We start from the raw sequence: 26,857 nt of genomic DNA, 5'->3' as shown, positions 1-26,857 counted from the left end.
GAGTTATCAATGCTAGTGTAGGAAAGGTAAACTTTAAACAGCAGCTTAATATTTTTTAACAGTAACACAAAATATAGTAGAGTGTGTCAGATGTTATATCTTTAATGTTTTCCTTAACATCCCCCCCCCCCCCCCCCCCCCCCCCGCCTTTTTTCTCTGATGCATGTATCTGTGTGTGTGTGCGTGCGCTTTGGACTGTTTAAGGTAATATTAACTGTTAAGTTCAGTCCTGGATAAGGAAGATTTTTTTTTCATACATACATTTTTTGTTAAAACAATATCGAGAGAAGACGTAAATGTTATTTTTGTTTATTTATTTATTTTTTTACTTTAAAAAAATATGAAACACATTGGAGCCGTTCTACAAAAATCAGCGTTCACATACACGTTGCTGGCTGCCAGCATGAACAAGAATCCTTACCCAGCACATGAAATGCCTAAGATTGTGTATTGTGTGTAGATTGTGTATTGGTATGGTAGGAAATAAAAATATCTAAACAAGGTAATTCAAGGAGTGCAAAGACAAAAGTCTGTTAATTTGGGTACTGCTTACAAGGCAGTTTTGTGTGTTTGTAAGCTTATAAGCACAATGGTATTTAATTTTATGACGCAGCTCATAGCTTTATCATAAGGTAAGCAAATACACATCATGTCAAATGACGTATTATGCTCATATACACGAAACATAATCCCATATGTGTAGTACCACTGTGACAACACAAGTAACAGAGGGGTTGTAAGTATCTAGAAATATCTTAACACAAAGTGAAGTGAATATAAACTTGGTAATCACACATGCACACGGAATAAACCACGCAGTATATCTGGAAACAGAAAAGACAGACATCCTTAATCAAGGTGAAAAAAGAAAATGCATGAGCTCAAATAACATACCAAATCAGCCTTTACTATCAAAAGAACCACTTCTGAGCAATTATTGGTCAAAAAAATCTGGAGCTGCAAACGTATTTTAAGGTTTTTATGGAGGTGACCCTGTTAAGTATAAACTAGCCTATAAACATTACAAATAGGTGTAACTAAAATCTCTTGATTATATGACTACTCTGGTGTGTGCTATTTATGATTACTTTACCTTTGATATTATGCATTTACATTGCAATAACATTTTCTGTTACATTCATGCAATTACAGAACAAATTAAATGTTGAAGTATTAAAATACCAAAATGTCTTTACCAAGAAAGCAGAAAGTGTACTTATGTAAAGATCTGTCCACAGAAGGACTGGTAGCTCCCCTTACGATAAGGGTTCAGATCGCGCGAACAGGTGTGAAATGTGTGTGTTTAGTTAGTTTGTTTGTTTGCTTGTTTTAATCAATTTTAAATCATGCTTTTTATTTGTTTTTGTTTCTAATGTCTCTGTAAAGCACTTTGAATCACCATGTTGTTGAATTGTGCTATACAAATAAATTTGCCTTGCCTTGCCTTGCCTAGTATAAACAGAGTTGTGCAGAGTATGTATATACAAAGTTTTCCTGCTTAGAACTAATTTTTTTGTTAGATTTTTTTGTGTGACATGGGTGTAATATAAAAGTAAATACATATTTTAATACATTTAAATATATTTCTGTAAATTCATGCATTACAGACCAGTTGTGCTTACATTTACATGCATAATTGTTGCATAATTTCAACATGTAAATTAATCAGAACGTTAGCTATATTGAAATGTATTGATTTTTTTTGTATAGTATTTTTTTTCTCTCTCTTATTTTCTTTTCTAAATGTACCTGTATATTGTTTACATGTTTGAAATAAATTACCAATCAATAATTACCTCAAAGACCCATTTAGGAAAAGCACTAATGTATGGGCCTACTTTGCCACTTTGAGACCAAACTGTGTTTGCGAAAAACAAATAAAGTGTAGCCTGCTCGGAAAACATGTAAAATTGGTGCCAGCTGAATAATCCTAACTTATCTTTATGCAAATGTTATTCTGTATTCTGCTTTATTCCTTCTGACGTTGTGCTTATTTCTCGGTGCAGATCAAGCATGCTGGTAAGGATAAAGCCAAAAACAATTTTCCCTACCCTCTATTAAATTTTCCATGGCAACTTTTATTTCTTTGGATTTGTAATCCGTAGTCAGGGGGACTCAAGACTCACTATTTATATCTATACATCCATGCCACGTCCTGTGATGTAGCATAACTTAAGCAGCAAGGAAGGTGATAAGTAAATAGCATTAGCAGACAATTGAAGTTCTTTTTAAGCATACTTTATTGCTAGCATCTCCCTTTTACCATAAAACAATCAATCAGGCATGCAAAAATCCCACTGGCTTTATACAAGACTTTGCCCATACCTGACCTCGTTAGTCCCTACCATTGAACAAAATAGGTCAAACCAAATAATACAATTCTAAACAAAGAACAGGAATAAAGTCATGCATGAAACTGACAAACTCATTTACTCAACTAAATGGTTTGTAAAGTAAAACACTGCATACAATATAACTCAAAAGGCTACTTTAAAGAAAACAAACAATACTATACAAAATGAAAAACCCTCCATTTGGTTACACCCAGTGATCCAATCATTGACCTCATGACCCTATATAAACAGGAAGTAGTGGGCGGCCCTTCCCATACACCCGTCTCACATACAGGACCTGAATGCACAACATGGACACCATGGTAAGTATAACCAAAGCAACATAAAGAAACATAATTTACTAGACATGTGCCTGTAAACAAAAGAAAATTCAGATGATCTGATGGTTAGTAGTGTTTGCTTTAAAACACATGCATGGATGTAAAGAATGTAACTACTGCTACCACAAACAAAACCCGGGATATTGTGTGTTAAGAGAAGTTACACCAGCACTGTCTAAATTAAAGCATTATGGCTGACTGTAAAATAACAGAACACAGAATAACAATATACGCAAGTGACAAATGGCAAATGAATTCTGTCCTAGCCACTTTGTCACACGTCCATAGTTGACAAAATATCGTATGATTATAGTAGACCAAATCTAAAGTAGATTTAATGACTAAAATATAAAGTGGAAAACTGTTTTTACTGGTGAATTCTTGTTCTACACATTTTACAAAGTTTCTCATGTTCCATTTTCCCCAAAGTACTGTTCAACTCAAACGTGCGCATCTAACCTTACTGCACAATGACATTACTTCTGATTTCATCACAATATGTCGCGACTTTCTACACAACTTACTTGGTTCTGATTGGATCTTTTCAAAATGTTTCATCTAGTTTTTATTCTTTAATGAAATTGTCAAAACATTTCGTCTTAGTTTTTGTCTTCTTTCATTATTTTTTATACAGTTATGATGTCTTGTCATTAACAAAAACTACAACAAAAAAATGGCCAACGAAATCCTGCTGTTCTCACCTTGTGTGTGTATTATTTGTGATGTGATCGATTTAAATTTGAACATGTGAACAGGGTACTGGCTGTGTTCCTCTTCTGAGGAAAAACATGCAAGTCTTTTATTCTGATTCCAGTTGTACATGATATAGAAAGGTAAGCATGGTGATAACAGAAATAAGGAAGTTTGGAAGAGAGACAGAGTGAATGAAAGACAAAGAGACAGAATTTAGGTTCTGTGGGACTGGATTTGAGCTACAGAGCTCACAGCAGGACTTGGTGTTGACTTGTCGTGCTTAAAATGAATAAACAATGCATTTATACCACAGAGAGGAGAAGGGCCTTTCAGGAACATGAAGCAATAACAGCAAACAAGTGGTGAGAAAGTGAGTGTTTGCCATGTCATTACATTATTATTTAGTGCTCAGCTAGGCAACTGCTCTAGGATCCCTAAAAGCGTCTTGGTCATTAGGTCCAATGCTGCCCTGCTGAAGTTCAAACTGATACTGTGAGCATACACTGCAGTCCCACATCCCCCTGCCTTTCATATTCTGTTATTGCTATGGCGCATGTGATGGTGAAAACCTATCAAACGGCAAAACGTGCTGGCTCTCTTGCTTCTTGATTCAGTTTCAATCCGCTTTGTAAGTGTTTTAAAGCTCTAACAAATACTGATCAGGCCTGCTCCTTCACTCCCACACTGCACACATAGCTGAAGAGCCGCACGCCTTGTTGCAGGTCTGGTTTCAATTTCTGGCAAATAAAGAGGTTGTGAGAGGGAGTGAGAAAAAGCTCTGCCTTGTAAATCCATTATTGTTCAGGATATATCAGAAATCCAGCTTTAATAGCACTGTTTGTGTAGGAATCTACTCTCAATCCCCTGCTACATAATTGTATTCGCCGACCAAAGCTTAGCTGCACAAATAAACACGCTAATGGATTCCTTCACATATAGCAAAGAAGAAGAGGCAAAAAATGAAGCACCCTAAACCCAATGTTTTCCAGATGGCACCAATAGATCACATTATTTGCATCGGCTGTGTTCGAGTTCCTAGGACAACGCTGTTCTGTTTTACAATCGTTGGTTCAATGACCCAAATCATTTTTTGCTCCTCAGCCTTGATTAGCGCAGAATCCAGAGATGCAAGAGTATGCTGCTGATGCACAGATGTGGTGTCACTTCAACGCACCTTCTCTAGAGGATAAACCTCCTGCCTCTCGTCTCCCCCCATATGGATTTCCTTATGATATTCAATCCTCAGGCTGGGAACCCATTATGGGCTGATCAGCGCGCATCATTTCCATTAATGTAGCTTGCACTCTTTCGTTCACCCGTAAACTGCGGTGCGATCTTTGGGAGTCATTACCCCCCAGCTCTTGCAGGGAAGTTATGGATAGTTAACCTCATTCATGGACCTTAATTCTGTCTTCTTGTCTTTTTAGCTTAGAGTGGGCGACGATGTTCGCTGCAAGATCTCTCCAGCAGGCGGCGACCTCTGCATGAGGAAAAAAAATTGTTTGTCTTTTGGAATTTAAGATCAGCTCTCCCTCTGTGTCCCATTTTCATCACTGCAGCAATCAGTAAGGAATTAGGGATATATATGTATATATATATGTGTATATATATATGTGTATATGTATATATATGTATATGTATATATATATGTATGTATATATATATGTATATGTATATGTATATGTATATGTATATATATATGTATATGTATATGTATATGTATATATATATGTATACATATATACATATACGTATATGTATATATGTATATGTATATATATATGTATATATGTATATGTATATATATATGTATATGTATATATATGTATGTATATGTATATATATATGTATATGTGTGTGTATATATATATGTATATATGTGTGTGTATATATATATGTATATATGTGTGTGTATATATATATGTATATATGTGTGTGTATATATATATGTATATATGTGTGTGTATATATATATGTATATATGTGTGTGTATATATATATGTATATATGTGTGTGTATATATATATGTATATATGTGTGTGTGTATATATATATATATATATATATGTATATATGTGTGTGTATATATATATATATATATGTATATATGTGTGTGTGTATATATATATATATATATGTATGTATATATATATATATATATATATATATATATATATATATATATATATATATATATATATATATATATATATATATATATGTATATGTATATATGTGTGTGTATATATATGTATATGTATATATGTGTGTGTATATATATATGTATATATATATATATGTATATAGATAATGTAGGCCTATATATACAGAGAGAGTGTGTGTGTGTGTGTGTGTGTGTGTGTGAGAGAGATAAATTGTGCAGAGGAATAAACACGATGACATTTGCAGAAGGGACAAAAGGTTCTCATGATTAGTGGTTAGAGGACACATGGTCGATAGAGGTTTCATGGCTATCTGGTAGCAAGGAGATGACTGAACTGGGAGAAGAGTCTCCTGCTTGTTTATGAAAGGTTAGGCAGCTCCAGAAGCTTCAAAATTCAAAAGCAGCATAATCATTAATGCCCCGTGAGGTTTGTTCAAAGCAAATAATAATGATGGATTGCATTTATATAGCGCTTTTCTAGGCACCCAAAGCGCTTTACAATGCCACTATTCATTCGCCCCCAAATGTGTTATTTCCCAGTGTATGTACTAGAAAACTACAGTACCTTAATATGAGTAGAGAATACAATACAATGCTCACCAATCCTTGTTTTTGCAATTATAAGTTGTGTAAAACGTGCTGTGGTTAGCACCAAACAGCAGTTAGCCAGTTAGTGAGTATTTAGCAGCTTAAACATCGAATTGTCTCCGGGATTGTGTTGAGCAAATGCAGACTTTAAAGCCAAATCAGTACTGGACTTGCCATTTGGTCAGAAGCATCACTCTGAATAACAGCTAATGGCCTTGTTATGCATGTATTAAAAAGCAACTTGTCAGACTTTTATCTTATCAAATTAGGTTACTTTGAATTTTTCATTTGCAGCTCATTTCTGCTGCCCCCTTGTGGAAACAGCATAAAGCTTACGGGTTTAAATAAAACTGTTGCTTCTAAAGTTAAATAAAAGTGGTCTTTTATTTTTAATTTATGCAAGAAATAGGAATGTTAATTTAAAATTAGGGTTTTAGAAGGAAACAGGGCAAAAAACTTTGGGGTAATTTCTCTTCGTCGAGCTAAAGTTATATGAAAACACCTGCGGCTTCAGAGTAGTCACACCATGTTGACTACTGACAGATTTGTAGATGAACATGTGTTTGCAGTTTTCTGATATACAAATGTGCAGCTAAATGCAAAAGCAAATGTGCATCATTGGTGACTTTGTAGCTGGAATTTTGCAACTATTTACAACGACCACTTAGGAGCCAGTGAAGTCTCCGGTCATTCAGTCAATCCAAACTTGACCACACAAGTGTCCGCTGCCCGACTCGCGCCTGGAAAAATACACTCCAGCAACATGTGCTTGATTCCTGTCTTGACCTGATTCCTGTCAAATTTCTTTCACTCCTCGTGTTCTTCTCTTTGTGGCAATAAAAACTCATAAAATGTTGCAGAGAATGGGCTGCCTGCTGTCACTTTTCCAAAAGACTTAATGAAAATAAAACTATGACGAGTTAGTGCACATTTTTCATTCTGCTGCTCCCAGGCAGGAATAAATCATTGTCTTTAATGACAGATTGGTGTATGATTTAAGCAAATATATGATGTGACAGTGAACCTGTTTTGAACCTACAGTACGTGAGCTGAAGCACAGGAGGATGAAGCTGGAAATATAATTATGATTAATGCGAGTGGGTGGGAGACCGGTGAGTTTGGACAGTAAGCAGAGGCTCGTCAGTCTGCCCCCGGATGGTTGCGGGTGTGAATCCCTTGTTGCTGAGGCCGGTGAAAGCAGATGAATAAACCCAGCGGAGGAATGTCGAGGCTGGACACAGGCAGCAGAATATCTCATTAGAGGAAAGATCTGCAATTTTGAACATGTGGAATTATGTGGGATGGACATTTTAGAAGGTTTAGAAAGTGCACTTGTTATGAACATCAGATTTTGAGTGACAGTAGTGAAAGGTGCTTACTTGCGCCTTCATCTGGAGTCACATTCACATTTTTCACGTCCATTATTCCAGTGCAAGCTTAATTATGCCACTGGTAACTGTAAAATAAGTAAGCAGAAGATTGAGTGCTCTAGCTCTAATTATAGACTACAGCTACATTTTCTGTCTTGTCTTCTGGGGTCTGTGGGTCATTAGGGAGGACGAACTGAAGAGATTTTTTTTTATTTTATTTACTCTACTGTTTACTAAGTGCAAAGGCATGCATGTTTAAATGTTGTTTGACAAAACTGCTGTATACACTCACCGCTCATGAAATATAGCTTGCTAGTACCAGGTTGGAACCTTAATTCTTCATGGCACACTCCCAACAAGGTGCTGGTGCTTCCTCTGAGATTTTGGTGTTTTTTATTGTTATTTTGAAGCCTCTGATTGAACACACAACTTTTCATTATCCCTAAAATATGGTGGCCCTGAGAGGCCAAACACCAGCAATAAAAAAAATGCGGCAAAAGCACATAAACCACAATGGAAATAGGAAAAAAGAAAACAGAAATACTAAAAATGAAAACTGAAAAAGAAAAAAGCACAAGGGAAGTGTTTCTGGGGAGACAATAACCCGACGGACCAGTTGCAGGAACAAAAATATGCTAAGAATTGCGCTGGGAGACACTTAAAAGAAGTGGAGGATTTATTGGTTTTGTGAGGAAAGAAAGGATGAGAGGTAAGTATGTTAGCCTAACTATTAGCCTAAAAATCCGTCATCAGTATTATATGAATCATAAGATTAAAACACATTAACCTAGCATATTTTGGTTCCTGCACCTGGTCCGTCAGGTTATTGTCTCCCCAGAAACACTTCCCACTACCCAAAGCCATCCAGTTGGCTGGATTGGAGTCTAGGCAGGTTCTTGACACTGCTGCTCGAGACGTAACTTTTATGGGCTTCACTTTTTCTAAGATCATCAAGAATTATATTCTTCTCTTATTCTACTCTGTATTGTTAAGCAGCTATTGTTATTCTGCAGACATTGGTTTTGGTTGCATACAACAATAGCTGATCTACAACAGTCGCTCAGAAAAGTAAAAAAGAAAAACCCAAACAAAACATAAAAAGAGGATGACACTAACTCAAAGTTCAGGATGAAGGTCTGCAATTGAGAAGCCGCTTGAGAGAGAATAGAGAGACAAATGTGAGGAGGTTCCTGGTGACTGACCTATAATTTTACAGATGAGGAACATCTTCCTGTCACACCATCTCTTCTTAATCATGTATCTGCTCATAAACATGTCAGCTGAGAGGCACTCGTGTCTCCAGTCATGGCAGCAAGACATTACTCAGGTCTTTTCAAGTCTTTGGATGTTGTTTCCAGATGAGACCACGAAGATAATGCCACAGACTCAAAAATAATGCTATATTACATCTGTAATTGCTAGTTGGCAGATGCGATCTAAACGCTGAAAGTCTTGCTTTGTGCACATGTTTTGCTTGCTCCCGTGCTCTCCGTGCAACAGCTGGAGCCAGGAGCGAGATACACAGACTGTAATAACTATGACACTGAAAAGTCATTTATCATTTATTTACAGTGTTGGGTAAGTTACTTTAAATTAGTAACTTAGTTACATTACTAGTTACTTCCATCAAAAGTAACTCAGTTACTTCAAGTTACTCGTTACTTTCAAAGTAACTAGTTACTAGGGAAAGTAACTTTGGTTTTACTCAGAATTCTCTTGTTAATGTGTTTCTTCCATAACTTTGCCAGTCTTCTAGCTTGCTTACTTGCCACAAGTGCACTGTGCCACCTACCAAAGGAAAAAATAATGTGCATATTTCCACGAGAGAAATCCCACGCCTGGACCGTCGTCGACCGCCGCGATGCTTCTAGCCTACGTTACAGCGTCATGTGCGCTTTTAACATCCAACACAAAAACTACAGTCGTGGTGCTTTTGATTGTACTCAGAAATTCTGCCTTCTGAATAGGAAGATGTAGGTAACACCAGATTGCAGATGAGCTGCATACAGGGCTGGACTGGGACAAAAAATCAGCCCGGGCATTTTGACTAGAGACCGGCCCACCATTATAGGAAAAATCATAAAGCCTTTGAATGAAAACAAACACTGTTGTGACAGTGATGTACACTGTTCTGATGGTATATATGTATCAATCTATCAATCATTTGTTGTAAGACTCAGATAATTATTTTTTAAAAGCTAGACATTTGAAATGAGAATAAGAAAGTATTTCTTTGTGCCCCCCTCTCCCTGTTAATGCCCTACATGCCCCCTGGCAACACTTTGCTAGACCCGCACCTGCACAGTTACCAGCTGTCAGCTACCTAAAAAGGGTTTCCTGGTGTTATTTGTCTCTCAGAAACAGTTCATAACTTTCCTTCAACTCATTCATGTCACCTAAAAGGTAAACTTGTTTCTCCATCACCTGTTCAGCTCTGATGATTCAGTAAGGACATCTCCTGGTTTCATCTGGTTTCCCACTCACCAGATATACAAACCGATATCATGACCAGCAGCTTTACAGCTGTGGCTCCAGCAAACATCAGCTGGTACTAGAAAGTAATATTAAATAAATTCTAACAACAGCTGATCAAACGTGCTGCTGTTGTTTAACGCAACATCCGCTGGCAACTCTAATAATTAACCTTATGAACAAAATAAAGTTCAACATCAGTAACATAGCAACCACCCAGCTGTATAGAAACCCCGTCATGCTAGCTAGCACGTGGTACGAAAAAGTCAGCACAACGAAAATAAACTCCACCTAAACTTGGTTTATATCTGACCCAGATAGACTGCAGGTCATAACTTCTTACCTGAAGTTCAGTTCACCTGACACTCTCGGACCAGCGGCCGCTTCGGGTCTCTCCTCTTGCCTCCCCTTTCTCTCATCCACCTGCTGGCCTCCACCACTTGCTAATGTTACTGAATCTGTGGAAGCTCCGCGATAGCCACCACACGAAGTAACAAGTAACGACCCTATCTAAATCCCAGTAACGAGTAACGTGTTCCTGATTTTGGCATAATAACTAGTTACCGTGCTCGTTACCACAATAATAACGTAGTTACTGTAACGCGTTACTTAATAACGCGTTAGTCCCAACACTGTTTATTTATCATTAATTGGCACTAAGGAGAATACTGATTCAGATGACGTGATATCTTTTGTGTGTCAGTTACTCTTATGAGTGCTTTTTACTGACTGGTGTGAAGAGATTGATCACATCTTGCAAAATAAAGGTCCTTAACTTGTTTTGTTATTTATATTTATGACTATAAAATCTTACAGAACACCTTACCCCTAGTCAGTAGCCAGTTCCTTCATTTTAAATGTGGAATTTAAAGAAGTAAACTATCAAAAGTCTAAAAAGTCATTTCTCCAGATTAGCAAATGCCTTGTCCCAAACCATAATAATCTTAGTCCATCCAGTCATCCATTGGTAAAACCCCAACATACAGGCAATGAACTGGGGCATACAAGTAAACCCACCTCTGCCCACAATCTCACTGCTACTTCTCGACCTCAACCACTAGATCAGGCGCCTTCCCCACCAATTCAATTCAATTCAATTCAATTTTATTTATATAGCGCCAAATCACAACATAAGTCGCCTCAAGGCGCTTCATAGATGCAGAGAAAAACCCAACAATCATATGGCCCCTTTTTAGCAAGCACTTTGGCAACAGTGGGAAGGAAAAACTCCCTTTTAACAGGAAGAAACCTCCGGCAGAACCAGGCTCAGGGAGGGGCGGCCATCTGCTGTGACCGGTTGGGGTGAGAGAAGGAAGACAGGATAAAAGACATGCTGTGGAAGAGAGACAGAGGTTAATAACAGATATGATTCAATGCAGAGAGGTCTGTTAATACATAGTGAGTGAGAAAGGTGACTGGAAAGGAAAAACTCAATGCATCATGGGAATCCCCTGGCAGCCTATGTCTATTGCAGCATAACTAAGGGAGGATTCAGGGTCACCTGGTCCAGCCCTAACTATATGCTTTAGCAAAAAGGAAAGTTTTAAGCCTAATCTTGAAAGTAGAGATAGTGTCTGTCTCCTGAATCCAAACTGGAAGCTGGTTCCACAGAAGAGGGGCCTGAAAATTGAAGGCTCTGCCTCCCATTCTACTTTTAAATACTCTAGGAACAACAAGTAGGCCTGCAGAGCGAGAGCGAAGTGCTCTAATAGGGTGATATGGTACTACAAGGTCATTAAGATAAGATGGGGCCTGATTATTTAAGACCTTGTATGTGAGGAGCAGGATTTTGAATTCAATTCTGGATTTAACAGGAAGCCAATGAAGGGAAGCCAAAACAGGAGAAATATGCTCTCTCTTTCTAGTCCCTGTCAGGACTCTTGCTGCAGCATTTTGGATTAGCTGAAGGCTTTTCAGTGAGTTTTTTGGACATCCTGATAATAATGAATTACAGTAGTCCAGCCTGGAAGTAATAAATGCATGAACTAGTTTTTCAGCGTCACTCTGAGACAGGATATTTCTAATTTTAGAGATGTTGCGCAAATGGAAGAACGCAGTCTTACATATTTGTTTAATATGTGCATTGAAGGACATGTCCTGGTCAAAAATGACTCCAAGGTTCCTCACAGCGTTACTGGAGGCCAAGGTAATGCCATCCAGAGTAAGAATCTGGTTAGATACCATATTTCTAGGCTTTTCAGGGCCGAGTACAATAACCTCAGTTTTATCTGAATTAAGAAGCAGAAAGTTAGCGGCCTTCCAGGTCTTTATGTCTTTAAGACATTCCTGCAGTTTAACTAATTGGTGTGTGTTATCTGGATTCATGGACAGATAGAGCTGGGTGTCATCTGCATAGCAGTGAAAATGTATGCTATGTCTTCTAATGATGCTGCCTAAGGGAAGCATGTATAATGTAAACAGAATTGGTCCTAGCACTGAACCCTGTGGAACTCCATAATTAACCTCAGTGTGTGAAGAGGACTCTCCATTTACATGCACAAACTGGAGTCTATTAGATAGATATGATACAAACCACTGCAGTGCAGTACCTGTAAATACCTACAGCATGTTCTAATCGCTCTAATAGGATATTATGGTCGACAGTATCGAATGCTGCACTAAGGTCTAGCAGGACAAGCACAGAGATGAGTCCACTGTCAGAGGCCATAAGAAGATCATTTGTAACCTTCACTAAAGCTGTTTCTGTGCTGTGATGAGCTCTGAAACCTGACTGAAACTCTTCAAATAAACCATTCCTCTGCAGATGATCTGTTAGCTGTTTGACAACTACTCTTTCAAGGATTGTTGATATGAAAGGAAGGTTGGAGATTGGCCTATAATTAGCTAAGACTGCTGGGTCTAGAGATGGCTTTTTGAGTAAAGGTTTAACTACAGCTAGCTTGAAGGCCTGTGGTACATAGCCGATCATTAGCTACAGTGCTGAAGAGAAACCTGGGGTTGTTCTTATTTTCTTCAATCAGTGATGAACAGTAAGATGTTCTGGCTTTGCGGAGGGCTTTCTTATAAAGCAGCAAACTATTTCTCCAGGCTAAATGATGATCCTCTAAATTTGTGACACGCCATTTCCTCCCCAGATTACGAGTCATCTGCTTTAGGGTACGTGTTTGAGAATTATACCACGGAGTCAGGTACTTCTGATTTGAGATGACATTAAATATTCCTACGTCCAGATTAATGATGATGTTTCTTTATGTCTAAATTCTATTATATACAATCTAGGTTAAGAACAAAGTATGTGGTTATAAAATAATCTGTTGGCTGATTTCATTTTGTTCTCTAGCTTCATGCTAAGAACAATGTTGTTAAGGCTGTTTACAGTTTGGTTTGCAGTAACTAACAGTACCTCGTAGATGCTAAATCTATCAAAGCATACAATGCACAAGCATGTTTGCAAAACTGCTTTCTGCACAATTTTCATTCCCTACACTGAAAAAAATATGTTGTTGGATTTACTTAATTCAATGGTGGACATTTGTTGCACACAGATGTTTTGCTTTGGCAGCAACTTAAACAATTGAGTTAAATTAACACAATTTATTCATGTTCAATAAACCTGTGCAATTTGTGTTGATAAAATGTGACTTAAACATGTTTTGATGAAGTAATTTGAGCTCTTGGAATATTTTAATCCTTCACAATTTTCTCACGTTATCCCAACACGATTCAATAACTTTTACCCAATACTACTTGGTCACTTAAATACTACATGTTATCTTCAAATTACATTTTGCTATTATATTCTAGTATCAAATACACAATTTTCAAATGGAGGCCTTATAACAGATTGTATTGTTCTCTTCCAAGATGGTTGCTGGCATCCACCAGTAACCTTTCAAAACAAAATGTCTAATTTCACTGCAGTAGGTAAAGAATTAAACTGACATTACTCCTCTACTGAATCTATATAAATCAACAGTTAAATAATGTCAGTTCTTCCGTGTTCTCTGGAATCAATCGCAGCAAAGAAATTAGACTGTTTCTTTTGAAAAATGTTGGGAAAGAACAATACAAAACATTCTATTTAAGGCCTCTGACATCAAGATTCAGTTAAACAACAATTATAACTAAACAATTTGAGGTAATGTTAGTTTCCATTAACATTAAATTAGGTTACTGAATTGGCAAACACCTTCCTATTAACACTACCCATTTTACCCCAATAACTAAAGAAATTAGCACTTGCAGGTCAAAAACTTTATTCAAGAGACGCAAAAATAACATTGATACAGTGACTGTCAAAAATTACAGCACTGATCATACTGTGACATCTTGGTTCAAAACAGCACACTTAGAAATATTCAACGTTCTTTACTTCAACTGAATGAAACTGAAAATACCATTTCACACGACCCATATGGGATATTTAGACTGTATAACTGTTCACGCTGCATCTCTTCACTAGTAAAAGAAAGAAAAAATACAAAGAGAAATTTAAAAATGCTGCCAAACAGACAAACAGAACTTGTACAGAGCAAAAGGAAAAACAAACAACAACAAAAAACGGCTCGTCCTCATGGCAGTTGCAGAGTATATAAAAATGAACCCTGCGATCCGTTCCTGGAATTGAGCTTCAAAAATGCAGCAGAACAAGTGTGAGATTTAAATGTCCTCTCACCTAGAGCTGGTCACCTCACATGCATAACAGTGAGCTTCGTTGCAGGAGCAGTTTTGTCTTAGTTGTGAGCTTTTCTTGAGAGCTGAGTTGCATCCAACTCCATTACCACCCATTGAATCACCTCAAAAGTGTAGCAGAGTTGTGATGGGTAACTCATGTTGAAGGAATAAAAAAGGTCCAAACAGCATGGCTACTGCAAAGGTCACGTTATCCAGATCTTGAAGAACAACATCAGAAAAGTCATTGCCTGGCGCATCTCTGGAGACAGATGTTCATTGTGGTTTTCTCAATCTGTGCAGTGGCCTCAGTCAAGTCCTGGTTAAACACAAAACATTTCTTTAAGATTCCTTTTTAAACTCATCTCTTTTGAATCTACCAGTTCTAATGTTAGAGTAATTTAAACCAATGCAAGCAACATAGTAAATAGCTATAGCCAAAGAGTGGCCTGCCATGCTGCCATTCATGGTCTAACAGAGTTTCTAAGAGAGGGTGAAAAACATAATAATTTCAATTGCTTTACATTAGTTTTTGTTAGAAAGACACCGGCCCATCAGAAATCCAGGTTTTGTCACTCAGAAGATGTTAGAATTTAGACTTTCAGCCCCACAATTTGGTTAGCTGTTGGTCAGTTGGTCATTTTTTCAAACAAAAGCTAATGTAAATACTGGTGGGATTTTCCTTTGTTCATTAGAATGACAAATTTAAAGTTTTTTCACACTGATGTGACCCCTAATACAGAGGTGGTGGTGGGGCCTCAAGGGCCGGCGGCCGAGTTCACTACCAGGCCTCATGTGAACTTCAAATTATTAAAGAGGACTACTGGTCCTAACCAGTCCAATGAGGATCAAGTGGATAACTAAATGCATTTTTAAAGGTTGCAAATCCACAATCTACTCATAAAACACTCACCATGAACTCCTGCACCAAGATGTTGCAATTGTCTTTCACACAGATGCGGAGCACTTTGATGAGGGACTCCGAGCATTAATGTCATCCTTGACTATTATAACAAAGAAAACAGAGATTTGTGAACTTTTCAGTAGCACAGAAGAAAATGATCCCAGACAAAAACTCTTGACTTTTTAAACCAGTCAACATGCAACACCAGCATCTACAAAGCAATATCAAAAGTTCCTGTTTGACATCAACTTTATGGATATATAGTTTCCAGAACATTTATTTTTAAAAAAAGATAAATTTTTCTCAGTGGGCCAGTAAATGCATGACGAAAATTATGGCATCCTTTTAGTGGAATCATTACTCACAGGTAATAGTTGACTGTTTCAATGGATGTAGCATAAAAATTTTACTGACCTAATGCAATACATATACACTTTGTAGTTAAAGAATTTTAAAGTTCTTACTGTCATAATGGCAGCTACATCCTTTAGCTTTGTGCCCTGTTCCCCCGATCACTTTGCAAACACTTTCAGCAGACTGTCAGAGAGAAACTCAGCTCCGTCAGAAACCTTGACTGTAAAGGCATGGTTGGGATGCACTGGAATGCTGCATTTTATCTGAAATGACATAAAATTATTTTGAAATAACAGCAGGCACTGTGCTTGGTTAATCAGTAATGTTTTGTTGAATAAAAACTGTGTTTCCAGATCTTATGGGATTAAAAAAAATCCAAAGATGTTTGTTTCTGATTTGCAACCCAACAACCCACAAGTTACAACCTCATTTCAGTTCAAGTGTGCATTAATGCGAGTCCAGTAATCACCTTTCTGGCAATACATACAGGTATAAGTTAAACCTATGGCAGATTTTGGATTTCTCAGTTGTATTAATAGGGTGAGTATGCATGCACCTAATAATTATAAAAACCCATTATAATTAAGTTACAGAAACGAAAATAGAATATACTTTCTTACCATAACACCTTGAACCCACAATCCATCAGCTGACTCCTGGTGAAATGCAGAATAGAGGTCGTCTCTCAATGTGCAGCAAAAAAAACAAAAACAAAAACAAAAGGACAGCAGGTGAGGCCAGGAGGGGTAGGGATGTAAGCTAGCATAATGCCGCTGATGATATTAGCTAAAGCTGTTCAATGTCCAAAATCTCACTAACACCACGGTGCAGTAAATACACAATGTAACTGAAGAGTCAGTTGGCAAATCTATTCACACAGAAAACCAAATTATGTTATGAGTGCCTCGTAATTAGGTTTAATGTGATATTACGGCTCTTGTGCCAAAGACAAATTCAAATGAAAAAGCGCCAATTCTTTGACAACAGATAAAACAGCAAATAAGCTAACGGCTCTTTTTTAGCATGTTACATGGCGACACTCTAGACGTTTAACTACATTTGGCTGAAATATGGTAAATATTAATTCAAAAAATCAAGACATACCAAAAATGTAGAGTTGGCTGCTCGACTTGACTGAGATGGATGCCTTTTTTAAACCACGATCCAAAGCCCGCGAGATGAAATCACGCGTGGTTTCACGAGATTTAACGTTGCTATCTTATTGACTTACTTCACCTGAACATGATATGAACAATTTAATACACCCTTTCTGCATATCATGTAGTTTTTACACTATATAGTTACATTTAACTTTAAAACATGAGGCAATTGTGTTAAATACATGCAAGATGCTTACATAAATCCAAGCGATGGCCAGTCCCTTTTTTTCAGTGTATTATCTATATTTAGGTACCGGAAGGAACAGAGATTGTATTAGTGTTAAATAAACACAACCTTGCTCTGTAAAGTCTATAAAAAATCTTTAGAATATTAATAGAAGTTTGTATTATTTCTTTTTTCATGTCTTTGGCTTTTAGAGCTCTCATTCATGCATTTATCACCTCTTGGCTTGACTACTGCTGCTCGCCTCTTTCTGTCATAAACCAAATGTCACTCTCTCACCTCGTGCTTGTTGAGAAAAGCAGCAGTTAAGCTTCTCACTGGTTTTAGCAGATGCCATCACATCATCAAAATCCTGGCTACTCCCCATCCGCTCCCTGTTGGTTTAAGAATTAATTTTAAGATTTTACTGATCACTTTTAAAGCACATCTGGGTCTGGTCCTAAGCTTTGTAACAGAAGTGTTGTTGAGCCAGTTCACAGCCTTACATCCTCAGGTGGGGCTCTTCTGGCTGTTCCATATTGAAGGTGTAAATCTAAAGGTGAGTGTGCTTTTGCCATCAGCTTTAAAAGAACCTGTCTGAGGAGATCCAGTCATGTGAAAATAAAGTTTCCCCAGGACTCTGCACAGTTTTTAGAAATGTACACCTTTATTATTTATAGGAATTAAGAGGGAAAGTAGCATTCACGTGCTGGTAATCACATGCACTGACTCATGAGCAGTGTGAGCACCTCTATAAAAGCAGAAGTTTTGACAGTTTGTTGGTCTACAGCAACATGGGTGGATGTCCCAGTAAATTCACCACAAGGTCAGACTGAGCACAGAAAGCTCGAGAGCTACAGCTCAGACTGTACAGGCCTCAGTTAGCATGTTAAATGTTAAAGTTTATGACAGCCCAAGTATGTGTTGCTTGGAATGGTTGCCAAGGGAAAGGCTGTTCTTTCTACAAAGAGTATGGCAACATGTATAAGTTTTGTGAAAAACTTGTGAACTTTTGAGACAGTGTCCTTGGGATGGAGATCTTTGGCCATACAGCGCAGCGTCACGTTTGAAGAAGGCTAAACACAGCATATCAGTACGAACACTTCTTACCAGCTGTCAAACACAGCGGTGGAGAAGTGATGATCTGATCTCATTTTGCAGCCACAGAAACCGGGCACCTTGCAGTGATTGAGTCTAGCTGTGAATGCCAAAGTATTTGAGTCATGAATCCCAAGCACAGCAGCTAATAAATAAGCTATTGAATCATAGAGTGTACATAGCTTTTCAGAGGAATACATGAGTTCTGTGAGAACTTTCTTTTTTCGCGTGACTTTAATGCTCGCAGTATTTTAGTGGTATTAATACTTTACCAACATTTTGCTATTTATTTAATTTTTGGCCTCGCTCTTTGACTTTCTGTTATAATTTATCCAGCTGTCACTTTGTAAACCCAGCTTTTAAGTATGCTATCCAAATAATGTTAATAGTATTTAGGCTCTTCAAGCTTGTTCCTTATTTCATACTAGTAAAACCTGACCCTAAATTAATTTTGGCTGGATCCCTGGGAATAATACAAATCATACGTGCTTTACTACATTCTGCACCTACACACCACACACACAATCAGAGGCTTAAGGCTGATATACAGCAGTTGGAAAATGCGGATACACATTTATATTTTTCCCATTTCACTATCCTTACAAATCTTACCATTACATAAACACTCATTATTTTCAGCACAGGTTTTTGAGTCCTGAGTCCATATTAATAAAATCTACATGTCAACCGCATAGGAAACTTGAACCGTTTTGCATTACACTTCCAATAATTTTAATGGCGTATAGGAGATGCACATTAAACATATTACATGAATGAGTTTCCAATACAGGAACTTGCTTGGAGGCACCTTTCATGCTTGATGTTTGATATACAGCCTCAAATATGGAAGTAATACTTTCCCAGCCGTTTAACTATAAAATGTAAAGTCTCCCACAGAGCAACTGAAGTGATGTAACTAGTAGTAACAGTAGTTCTCACCAAGACAAGTAAATTTATTAGACATTTCAAAGATCTCTGCACTGCAGCTTCTTTAGTTGTAGAGCACCGGTCTGGCTTCAGTTTGCAAAATGACACATTTAGAGCTTATTTCCTGAACTATATGGGGCAAATATTCACACATCGTCATGACACTATTTATACGACATGCTTCCATACTGACATTAGAAACATTACTCAAATGTGGTTTCACGTTTGGATTCCCTAAAATTTGTTCAGAAAAAAAGCCCGTCTTTCCCATGGGAATTCTATAGGAGCCCTGGAATATCTCATTGGATATCAGCACTCAAACACAGTCCAGTGCACAATCAGAGGCAAACACACTCCCAGATGAGCGCACCGACTGCCGCATTGCTGCAAAGTTTCTGTTTTGCACAGCGGTCGGGCTGAAATGCAAATGAAAATGAGCGGCTACGGGGAGACAACGGGTGCTTCCAGCTGTATGTAAAACAATCCTCCGTCACACATGCTGAAGATCTGACTTGCTGACAGCGGTGATGAGGCTTGGGAACAGATATTACACATCTATTACACATGTGAGCAGACCCATATACATGCATTAAAGCACGCATGTACATATGTGCTATCACTGCGCCCGTCTCTTCCTCACATATGCACACACACATGTGAGCAGACGTGTATATAGTGCAGGGCTGGCGGATTTGGGGTTAAATAGAGAGCTGAGCTACAAACTGAGCACCACCACTACATGAAAGTATTCAACTTAAAAATTACAATTATGTTTATTTTCTCCGCACTTGTAATGAAAAAATCCAATCAGTGGTGCTTTTACTTTTTTGTGTGATTGCTAAGTGACTGTTAGGGAAACTCATGCATTTCCTGTCCAGATGTTTAACATTAAAAGTCTTAAAAAGTTAAACAGCGGCACAATCTGCCACACCTGGTTAACAAATAAATAAATAAAACCCTTGGAAAAAATAATAGTGGAAGATTATTCTTCAAAAGAATCCCTTTCCAACTGCATTTCTCCTTTATTGGTTTCACGAGACCCGTGGCTTCTCTGTGGCCACACAGACAACACTTGTCACCAGGATGGATTTATTAGTTCAAGTGGCTCCAGGGAAAATTGTAAAACAATATTGGGCTTGTTTTGTATTGTTTTATTGGTAGGGTTAATCATATAAATCACTGGTCATTATATTGTCACACTTGAGGTTTTAATAACCATATTGCAACCTCTCATCATAAAAAGAAAGCAGCTGTAACAAAAGTAAATACACTGAAGCCCCCTTTGCTTATGGCATCAAAATACTGAAATACATTTATGGTTATTACATTTGTGTATGCAAATACACATGTGTGCATATCATGTATACCAGTGTGCACTCAGTTTTCTATGTTTTAATTGAATATTTGATATCGTACAAATTTTAAAAAATAGCCTTTTTAGTTCACGTTACTACACTTACACATTTTCTTTTTTCCTCATGCAGATATTCATATATATATACACATATATATTTCCAGAACAATACTAATCTGTATACTCTTGTATATTGGATCCTCATCTGGTTTTAGTGTACTTTCCTGCTAGAGCGAAAGCCCACCTACAGGGCAAAACAAGGCATTCTTCCTCAGCCTGCCAGTAATTTTGTTTCCCTGCAGGTTTGTTTAGCCAAATTGCCAGATAGTAGTCAGATGCACTAACAACTGGCCACAGATTAACGTGTGTCACTGCATGTTGGCACACTTCTCCCGACCGTGTTATACAAGTAAGTTGGTTAAACCAAACCGCCCTCTACAGCAACTCAGATTAAAGTATTATGGTGGAAATATGTTTTGATTTGATTTGATTCACTCAGACGCCATGGTGCAGTCTTCACATTATACATGAAAGATTCCTTAATAGAATAGATAACTTAATAGATAACTCAAAAACGTGGTGACCCTGTGGGAGATATGGTAGTGACTGGAAGTGCTTTTGGATTTGATAAAAATAATACTGCTTTTTAATACTTTATTAGAGTCACCTTGAACCAGCCTTTGGACTGAGATAAGCTAGTTAGGCCTCACCAGTGCTGAACCAATAAAGACTTTAGTGTATCTCACACATCTGGATTAGACATTTATAGAAGTGTGCATTTGTATGGTTTGATCATGACCACACTTAAAAAGATAGTGAATATTGCTAAAGTGGAGCATCATTCATTTCAGAGCCAAATCATGACACCAGATGCCTAAAGGTACTTTGTATCGTAAAGACCCTACAACAATAGAGAAAACCCCAACAATCAGACGACGTGTTCTGAGTAAACAAAGCAATATTAAGACCTTTTTTCCTTTTCCTAAATATTTGCTAACTTGACAGTCCTGTGCTGCAGCTCTATTTCTACCCACCCCCCCTAAAATTCTTCGACTTACCTTCAGCTCTTGCTAACCTGCACTGACTCTGAATTAAAATGTAAAGTGTCACACATATAAACAATCTCCCCCCAAAGGCCAGTTTTACAAACTGCAGTGTGTGAGCTGTAAATTTCTTCCACCTATTAGTTCATGTGAAGCAGCTCTCTGATCCAACGTACAGAGTGTTTGACATCTGTATGTAGAGCAAATACCATTGACCTTTCCTTCGCTCTTTCCTGCGTTTAAATGAGAGTAAATTAGGTGCCATAATGTTGCGGCTGTTTTTAGTGGCTGCTGAGAAAACACCCAGACAGACACAGGCACAAAGACAAACACACATATTTGTACACATGTGTGCTATTACTATTAGTGCAGACAGTTTATTCAGCACTCCAACTGTTCATCAGTCAGTTCAAGGGGAAGCAGGCTATGCATGCGCACAACTACATGACTGCCTAACAACGTCACGTTTAGATATCTGGATTTTTTTTCTTTTGCCAAGTATGACTTTAACCTTTTAGCCAACTGCTGATGCTTGTGTCTGTTAGTTTCACACCTTTCCTAAATAACGTCATTTAAACGTGGTTATATTGCACAAACAAAGAGATGTATTTTAAATGGCTGACATGGGGGGGGGGGTTGCACACAGAGGGGCATCCCACTGACAAATGATGCAATTTAACTCCATGTTGTGAAGGAAGGAAAAGATGACAAAAAGCCGAGGCATCTGATTTTGGGATCAGTCTTGAGGAATTACACTGCCGGGAAAACAAGGAACTGTCATTTAAATTGACTTTGTCTGCCTGAGTTGCATTTTCTTGGTGGGCTGTTTTGAAAAAATGGGGAGGGGGGTCATATCCAAAGAAACCATCATTATTTTTCACTTCATACGGAATAAATGAGCGCTGTCAGGCTGACTAATGACTGGGTCTCTGCTGCGGTGGAATCAAGAGAAGATCTCATCGTACCGGTGTCAGTCATTCTGTGATCAAGTCCAGCACTGATGGATTGTAGGATCTGGCTCTGATTTTATGCTACACTGGCATCCACTCATCCCCTGATCCCTTTGTTATTTTGGAAACGGGTAATAAACACACATGGAAGTAGACACTGTGTGCCAACTCACACTCGTGCACTCGTTCCTGCTCTGCACTCTACATCATTTTTTTATATTTTCCTATGATCTCAGCCCAGTCAGACTCTTCGAAACTCAAAAACAATAAATAAATAATAACATCAAGAAGGGCTAAAATGACATGAAGTATGAATGCATTTGTGCTCTGCCTCCTGAAATGGTCACTGTTCAGACCGAGCAGATGCTCTTTGTTGTGACTTTTATTTTGTGCGACTTGGCTATGATCACTTTTAATGGAAGGAAGATCTTCCATATGAGAGGAAGCAAATCCCATATGGGAAATGTGGCTATAATTCTGAGAAGCATTTATAAAAGCACTTGTGGGAGATTTGTTTTATTCAGCAGTGTCAACTATTTATTTATCAGTTGATTGATAAATACCAAATTCTGCTTTTTCATGGTTGAAAATTTCAAAAAATAAACACCTGATGTGGCAAATATTTTATTTTATTTTTCCTGCAAAATAAGGAGTAAAGATGTCCAAATAATAATAATAATAATAATAATAATAATAATAATAAGTACACTTGTAGTATTTGCCTCAAATCAGAAGTAGCAAGAAACTAAAATAAAGTATAGGTACCTCAACTTTTTTTCTTTATTTTTTAATGGACACCTTATGCTCAATTTTTTCAACACAATTTTATCCATGGATATGACTGGAGTCACCTTGCATGATACACAATTAAGTATATTTTATCGCAAACTGAGCTTGAGCTGCTGTCTGAAACTAGATGTTTTCAGCCCCTGCCTCTTCTGACTGGATGCCCCTTTGCAATCACAAGGTTTGAGCTTTACAGCACAGAACTTTAAATGTATTTACTTTTCATCACTGTCTTACAGAGTTGTCTGTTTACAGAGTGTTGCTTTCAATATATTGCAGTTTATGTATACTCCAACACGTACTCTAAAATTTACAATTCAATAAGTAATTAACACTAACTCTATGTCAGCAAACGTTTACCATCAGCTTAGGTATAAGAGCAAATTAAAACTCACACATGAAAATGGTCAAGATTAGTTTCAGGTGTGATTCACTCAAGTGAAAGACTTGTTTAGGGTATTTAGATTTTGACAAACAAACAAAAAACTCTAAAAATACCTCTGATAATATTCAGATCATTGCCAGCCTTCCCCTCTGTCTTACTTGCGGACTTTACTGAGGCGCCCTTTGATCTCATTCAGTTCTGTGTTTCACCCTGTCTGCCCCCCTGCTCCTGTCCTGTCAGCACTACAATAGGCAGCGAGAAAAGGTGCTGAAACAGACTGCCTCCCTGTGGGACCTCGACACCCCTACTACTGACACACACACACACACACACACACACACACACACACACACACACACACACACACACACACACACACACCTAATTGTACAATTAACAAGGATGACAGTAAAATTATTCAACACATATATTTTGTCATTTATTTTGATGGTGATCCACAATTCCCTCATATGTGACTTAGTGGTTTCTCTGTACAGCTTTTAAGATAATAAATAAGATAGTAAATAGACAGACTTTTATCTCAGTCTCAGTCTCGGTGCATGTGAGTGATCAGAACATTTTATTCTGCTTTCTAGTTTATCGTGTGTGTTTTCTTTTTCTGTGGGATTTGCCAGTTTTTAAGTTTTGAAAAGTTCCTTATCTTTGCTTCTTCCCTTGCATCTCCTTTGCACTGACATCACGTGAGCATTTCGGACACCTGGACTCTTTCTCCACTGTGTGCTGTTATTCAAGAATGTTCAGAACAGGTTTTTTTTCCTTCGAACAAGCTGAATTAAATCAGGTCTGACAGTCAAAACTACTTTTTTATAGTGATTATGAAGGGTTACTATAAATACTTTTTTTTGAGTGACAAGATTGTGTTAAATAATCTTATCAACCACATGGAAAAGTGCTGATAGTTTACTGTCCACATTTTTTTCCAGGGGGAGGGTGGGTCACTGTATAGAGAAAGAGAAAGAAAATGCAAAGAGCTGACAAATGCTCCCTCTTTCTCATATGCACAGTCACACAGAATGGTAATGAAATCCAGATCCTCCTTAGGGAAGCAAACATTGCTTTACACAAAATACTTTGTCCTGAATGTTTATTATGCTTGCCGAGGCTTCCCACTCGGAGCCGGTGAGGGAAGGACGCTGCAGGCTGTGTGCGGTCAGGCCGACATTTCAATCACTGACACATTCTCTGTGCTTCTTATTATTGTGCTTAGTTATTATTATTATTATAATCCCTCCAGCCAAATTCTATCATTCCAGTGTTCAGCCAGTGCTGTAGCTGATTCTTTGCCTGCTCTTTTCTTCTTCTTTTTCTAAGTTTGTATTTCTGCCCAATAGTCATCTGTCCCTAAAGTGTCAGCCTGCTCAACTTCTGTTTGTCATTTTGTCTTCCATTTCTCTAGTTGTCTATCCATCCATCCATTCTTCCACCCACTTGGGTGGTGGACATCCTGTGGACTCTAAATACCTATAATGTCAGAGGGGAGATCCTGTCTTTCAGCATCAGGTTCACGAGCCCAAGGAACACACACACACACACACACACACACACACACACACACACACACACACACACACACACACACACACACACACACATCTTGTGCTGCTCACTCAGCAGCCCACCACCCTCCAATCACGCCTTGCCCTGCTGTATTATTACAGGTGGAGTGTCGCCACCAGCTGGACTTTCCTACCGACATCTCTCCTCAGCTAAGGGTGGCTGCTGCTGAGAGGGAGTGTGTGTGTGTGTGATAGACATTGTACCATTTATGAGTGTTTACATGTTCAGTAATGAATAGATGCCGTATGTATCCCAAAGAGTCTCCTTACAAGCGTGGCCTTTCTTTAACGAGAGACGAGTATAAAAGATGGAGAATTCAAGAAGGTGAGGGGAGATAGGGAGCAAGAGGAGAAGGGATAGTGAGATAAAAAAAAGTGAAGAGGATGTGTGCACAACATTAACAAAAAAAAAAAAGATTTAAGATGTGAAGTTAAGGTGGCAGAAGACCAGCAACAGTAGGAGGTGCAGAGAACCAGGCAAGAATGAAAAATGAATTGGGATGAAAGCACAAAGTCTTCACTCGTCACCTGGACAGCTTCCCTTCTGAAGATCAGACTGCAGATTTACGTCCCCCCCCTCCCCCTCTGCTTTGATGTAAGTACCACATACACACTAAACACAGTATGAAGTGATTAATATTTATGGGTTGTGTGATTAATGCTCAAGCCTCAAAAAATGTGTTATTGTCAAACAAATGCTACAGATTCAGGTTGTCTGATACCAGGCTGAAGCAGTAACTCTAGCTGCAGGAACACAATGTGTCTCTAGCCTCTATTCACACAGTTTTTATTTTTTAAATATGAATACAAATAATTAAAAAGACAATATAAACAAAATTAGAAAATGAGAGATTATCTATAGGTTGAAAGTGCAGCTCACTCCGATCATTGCATTTCGTTTCAGGCAAAAACTATTTGCTAGAAAAAAAATGTAAACAACTGAATAAAAACCTAGAGTGGCTTTAAATTGTCATTTTACATTCATAAATATTTTTGTCTCACTTGTATGATGTTAATTTTTTAAAATTAAATGTACTTCCATAACTCCATTTGTTTTAATTTAAATCAGGGGTATCAAACATAAGGCCTGGGGGCCATTTTGGTCTGGCAAAGACTCCAATCTGTCCCACTAGGGGGCTTTGCGAAATGTGGTAGATGGCATAAATTTTGGACTAATTTCATGTGTTTTACAGCTTTTCCCCACTGATAAAGACCTCCCCTTTATCCATTCATACCACAACAAAGTAATTAAGTAAAGTAACAGGGTCATTTAATTGTTTATCTGTCTACAAGTGCAATTTCTTTATTTGCAGTAGCAAGGAGAAAGATATTTTCGATGAGTTAACAAAAACTTTCTGTTTTATAATTACAGGACAGTCTGGGTAATGATGCCAAGTGTCGTGCTGACAGATTTTTCTTGTCACTTACTGCTGTATAAAAACATTATTATGTAGAAAAACTGATTCTCACTGTAAATGTGTAGTTAAGCTGCTTCACACTGACAGAAATGAGAGATTTGCTGGTCTGGCCAAGTTAAGATCACGGTGGGCTGCATGTGCTGTA

General features: G+C 37.9%; 1 long non-coding RNA gene across 1 annotated transcript; it reads left to right on the top strand.

The window, feature by feature from the left end:
- Positions 1-1,994: 1,994 nt before the first annotated feature.
- Positions 1,995-25,871, top strand: LOC113007749 (uncharacterized). The gene is made up of 3 exons (XR_003269940.1): positions 1,995-2,656; positions 25,135-25,238; positions 25,397-25,871. It is a non-coding gene; the product is annotated as an uncharacterized LOC113007749 (long non-coding RNA).
- Positions 25,872-26,857: the final 986 nt, after the last annotated feature.

This window comes from Astatotilapia calliptera, chromosome 16 (genome assembly GCF_900246225.1).
Source record: "Astatotilapia calliptera chromosome 16, fAstCal1.2, whole genome shotgun sequence".
Lineage (NCBI taxonomy): Eukaryota > Metazoa > Chordata > Actinopteri > Cichliformes > Cichlidae > Astatotilapia > Astatotilapia calliptera.
This window is presented reverse-complemented; position numbering and strand designations above follow the sequence as displayed.